Below are 5,949 nucleotides of genomic sequence, written 5' to 3' on the forward strand. Positions count from 1 at the left end.
CCTAAGGAACAAAGTATATTTGTTCAGCAGTGAGTCGCGAGCCATGAACCCTTGGATTCGCACCCTGAGCATACAAACCACTAGGCCACGCGCAGCCGACTTTGAAAGTAAAATCAATGATTTTATCCAGATGGTTAAAACTGATTTCAAGAAACTGTTGTGGCTAAAAGCTTTTCTATGATTCATAAGTAAGATATTTGACCTTTTATGATTCCTAAATGTGTAAACTTTACCAATCGTAATACTTGCTAACTATATGCGCTTATCCGCAAACAATAACAGATTATGTAGAAACCCTTTCTCTTATAGAATAGAAATCTGTTCCACTTATCTGATAGTCCCTAAGACTATGAAACAAACCAGGTGATTTCCTCTTAATAAATTGAGCAATTTATTCCGTTTTAACGGTAGATTACGTGTTATATTATTCTTAGAATTACAGCATTTTCCTGTTTTAAGTTAATTATTCTTAATTTATGACCTTATTATATATATATATATAGTAAAAGAAAGTTCGTATTATATTAAATACGGTAAGAAAAAAATTTTTAATATGTTTTCTCATAACGCCGTCATACATTTATTAATATTTTTCTGTTATTATCTTTTGTTTATAGCGAAACGTTTTAATAGAATTTAATTACTCATGAGAATTTTACTTTGTCTAGTTTTCCACTGTCAGTTTTGTGTTTACTTGATAATTGTCATTAGCGAAAAACACATCCTTTGTTGCTCCTACCTTCTTGAACATCAGTGTAAAAGATTTTTTGTAAAAAAAGTTATGACATAAACCTAAAACAGACAACCAGATTGACCTTGCCATTTTTATTTATTTTTCTAATAAGATATTTTTTGTTCGTTGTTAAGCGCAAAACTATACAATGGGCTATCTGTGCTCTGCCTACCGCAGGTATTGAAACACGATTTTTAGCGTATAAGCCCACAGAATTTCCGTTGAGCCACAGGGGGGAGTTTCAAATACAGTACTCTTAAATTTGCACTTTACTTTACGATAAATAACCCCTTCCCTATTTCCTCTAAACTCCCTAAAATTTCCCGGACTTAGACATTTATATACAACACACCCATGTCACTATACTCGAGGTCTTTCTGGGTTTAACCAGTGAGACCCTTTCATAAACAAACGTAGCTATTGTTTTATGAGCCACCATAGTGGTGTTATTTTCAGCTGTTTCCTTACGCTAGCCGTCGTTGTATATAAGTAGATATCATTAAATAAATTGCCAAAAGAATAACTACACATATTGTCTTTATTTTTTCATAGTGTTCTAGCTTTAGCGGTATGAATTATGTAAAAAGAAACGAACTAGCCAGATAATTAGGTCACCATACATTTTTATTCGGCTTTAACGTTAAAGTATTTTCCTGTGATGATATAAAATTCTTGCATTTTTGATTTAAAAAATATAATATAAACTAAAGTTTGTTTAAAATAATGATTACATATTTATATTTTTGTGGTGGTGACGTGTTAACTACATCATTTAACTCCATATTTAGTACACCACTGGATCTTTTGTTGCTGTTTTAATTGAATTACAAAAGAAGATGAAACGTCTGCTATTTTCAAATAATCTGTAAATTTTCGCTATTCTGAATAGGTATGGCCTAGTGGCTAACGTGTTGGTTTGCGAATCAGAAGGTCCACGGTTCGAAGTGCGATACCGCTTAACAGGCTTTGCAATTTCAATTGAGGGTGCATGATCAACGTTACAGTCAATCCTATTATTCGGTTCCAGAAACCGGACAAAAAAGTCCTTATGGCCATGGGTTTGCTTATTTACTGCTTTCCTTCTGATCAATAGTACCAGATTACAAACAGTTATATACAAATCCTAGGAGGATTCTTAACTGGACATTTAGCATATGTGCGTATAAAGCGCCATTCGAGTTAATAGGACCAATAACCAACAAACATGTGGGTTAAACAAATGAAATTTAGACAGTATGAATATATAACGCACTTTCTGAAATGAAAACATTTGTTCTACAAAACCAGACCTATTTCTAATTCCGATTCAAACTTGCTTGTTTACTTGATGGCGTCTATATTATAAATCAGACATGCATACATGCTCTGATTATCAATTCCTGCCTTGCATGAACGTTTTCAAAGAAAATAAAACGTAAACTTTATGTTTGATAAGTTTAATTTCACAGCCTCTCTTCTGTAGTGAAATAAAATTATTCAACGTTTGTTTGTAGTTAAGCGCAAAGCTGCACAATGGGTTATCTGTGCTCTGCCCACACAGGTATCGAAACCCAGTTTCTAGCGTTGTAACTCTGCAGACATGCCGCTGTGCCACTGGGGGGCTATGCAACGAAAGCTAAAACATTGATTTCACACCAAGCAGAGACTAAGTTTGGTCGTCATTTTTTATAATAGTCAGTTGTTTCATGCAAAACGGAATTATTATTTCTGAGATAAGAGCACATTAAGCCAGGTCAGCTTTTTATAAGTAACCAAGTGTTCGCATCCACGATTTTCTTCCTGTGATTTACTTATTTATTTAAATAGGAATAAAATATGTGTGTGTAAAATATCACATTAAATGTATGTGTAGGTAATATATATATATATAATATATATATATGCATGTAAGTATATGTGTGTGACATATTATATATATATGTATGGACTTCTCACTGCAATGTTACTTTAGACCATTTGAATTCTTACATTATATTATGATTCATTGTTCATTGGAATATACACTTGAAACAGAAGCAGCAGACTGAATTAAATGTATCATGTGCTTTTGTTTGTTTCAGAATTTTCGCTTAAAGCTACACAAAGAGTTGTCTGAGCATAGAACTCTTCAGTTCTTATAGAATCCTATGATCGTGGTCGTGATTTTGACTTGGAAGGGTCAGCTGCTCACTGGACCTCTTCCTCCCTCCTTAGAGTGGTTTAAAGATCTTCGAGAGCGTTATTATCATTAGTTAAAAAATTGCTGTTTTCGGATTCATGTAGCCACCACATGCGCGATACGAATGTCCGTAGTTTTCCGCACACACAAGTGGCCCTTTCCTGGCCATGTCCACGAATAGAAAAGCAGCATTTTTCATTTTGACACTTCACAATTCACTTTATTTGCTCGAATGCAAAGTCTTTTTCTCACAAGCAGTTCTACAGTTTGTGCGGATATATGTATTTCTTGTTTTGTTTTTTTTCCTAAACAGATAAACTTATATTAATATAATAGACATTATTCTTTCAAATGATAATTGTCTGTTCTTCATACATTTGTTCCCCCAGTGAGACAGCGCTAAGTTTACGGACTTCCAACGCTAGATTTGTTTGTTTGTTTGTTTGTTTTGGAATTTCGCGCAAAGCTACACGAGGGCTATCTGCATAAGGTGTATTTGAATTTGTTTGTGTTAACGTATCAGAATATAGTTGTTTGTCAATTGTAATTAACCATGAATACAATTCGTGTTGAGGTTTTGTGAATTACTGTAGATTTTACAATCAATCTTTGTGTATTTGTTTCTCAGTGTATCACATACACATTATAAAGACGTGTAATTTTGTTCTACCTTTTTTTTTTATTTCTTAGGCAAGCAACCTCTCGAGCTCGGGAAGTGGATATATGGTAAATATTATCGCTACTTTTACCATCTTTCTTTGGCCTAACCTGTAAACTTTATATTTTCACGTGCTAGAATTGTTAATGGATTAGGGGCAAGTTTCGTTACAAGAAAAATGCAGCGACCTCTGATGTCCAGTAATATTAAATTATTGTCTATTAGGTGTGATTCAATTTAGCCAAACGTATTTCTATTTGAACTTTCAACCTCTCTTGTACTTCAAAATTCAGTAACCGCGCCAATAAACACAGAATTTAACCCCAAGAATTATCAATGTGGATAAGGCCCCCTCGGATAGTTAAACATTTTTCTAATCTGTTTATATATCTTATATTGCTCCAGTTAATCCCTCTAATTACTGTTTGTGTTTCCTACGTATTTTACGATGGAAATGTCTGATTTTCATCAGTATGTTTAATTGTTTACTTACACCGACTGTTGTGACAGGCAAAAATATAGAACTGCTCGAAATGATGCAATGTGTTGACCTCACCGGAGTGAACGGTGTGAAAACAAGTCGGTAATTTGGAGATCAATCGGCGATATAGTTGGATTTGATCTATATATATAGGTTGATAATCAAACTTAGAAGTGCCTTTTGTGAGCAGATACATACAAGTATTTATCAGTATGCCTGATCAAGACACATTAGCCTTTTAAATCATTTTTGCGTGTCAGCTTTCATAATGAATTTTGGATAAGACATGCCAACGAGCCCAGGGACATTCGTACCAGCTTTCCTTCTTAAGGGACCATGAACAAACGTACCAACCTTTATAACGAGCTAAGATAAATTCATATCACCCTTTAGAAGGAATCTTGGACAAAACATAACAACTTTTGTAATGAGGTCAGGGAAATGCGTATCGGTCTTCATAAGGAATCTTGGATAAGACATGCCAACCTACGTAACGAGGCCATGGAAATGCATGTGTGCCTTCACAGGAGACTTTGAACAAGACATAATCTTCAAAACGAGCCCAAGGAAATGTATGTCAACTGTCATAAGTAACCATGGCCAAGAAATGTCAGCTCTCAGACAAGAAGAAGAGAAGTAATAAACGGAGCCACGCAAAAAACAAACAAACAAGACCCGCAAAACATTTGCGGTTATATTAGTATCTTTATTGCAACAGTACTTCTTTAAATACAGGATTTCTAGAATAATGCAAAAGAATTATAATCGCAGACACCGAAATCTATTAAGTCTATTTGTCTTAGGCCTAACATTAGTTAAGCCTATATTAAGTACGGTCTGCATTTGATAAAGATACAAGTCTACACTGTAACTTATGTATTTATGTATGTTTTTGCTTTAGTTTAGTTAGGGCTAAGCTTTAACGTACTTATTCTACGACCTAACATTAGAACTTTTTAAAAAAAATAATACGTTGTTGTATAAAATGTCTATTAAAGTATATATATATATATGACCAGGTGGTTAGGGGGCGCTTGACTCGCAATTTGCGCGTCGCGAGTTCGAATCCCCGTCCAACACCAAACATACTCGCCCTTTCAGCTGTGGGGGCGTTATAATGTTACGGTCAATCCCACTATTCGTTGGTAAAAGAGTAGCCCAAGAGTTGGCGGTGGGTGGTGATGACTAGCTGCCTTCCCTCTAGTCTTACACTGCTAAATTAGGGACGGCTACCCTGCACGATATATTTAATCACATCTCTTTCCTTCGTCCCTTAAGTTAACGGACATGCTATAAGTATCTTACCATTACATTAACAACGTTTGCATGACTTTTTTCATAGGAATCAGACAGTTGAAAGCTAGAAGCACAGTGGCCATTTTCTTCATTTTTAAAACAATGGTGTTTCGTGAACTTGAACTGACTACAAGATTTATCAAATAAAATTTCGCCCTGTCTTATTAGTAAAAATCAGCTGTGTTCCGAAATCAGTTCCTTATAAATGAAAGATGAGCTGTCCTGAAATCAGTTCCTTATAAATGAAAGATGAGCTGTCCTGAAATCAGTTCCTCATAAATAAAAGATGAGCTGTCCTGAAATCAGTTCCTCATAAATAAAAGATCAACTGTCCTGAAATCAGTTTCATAAATGAAAGATGAGCTGTCCAGAAATCAGTTCGTCATAAATGAAAGATCAACTGTCCAGAAATCAGTTCCTCATAAACGAAAGATGAGCTGTCCTGAAATCAGTTCCTCATAAGTAAAAGATCAGCTGTCCTCAAATCAGTTCCTCATAAACGAAAGATCATCTCTGTCCTGAAACCATTTCTTATAAGTAAAAGATCAGCTGTGTCGCGAAATCTGTCCCTTAAAAATAATAAATCGGGCTGTGTCCCCAAATCAGTTTTTCATAAATAACAA

Source organism: Limulus polyphemus, unplaced genomic scaffold (genome assembly GCF_000517525.1).
Source record: "Limulus polyphemus unplaced genomic scaffold, Limulus_polyphemus-2.1.2 Scaffold101, whole genome shotgun sequence".
In the NCBI taxonomy this organism is placed as follows: domain Eukaryota; kingdom Metazoa; phylum Arthropoda; class Merostomata; order Xiphosura; family Limulidae; genus Limulus; species Limulus polyphemus.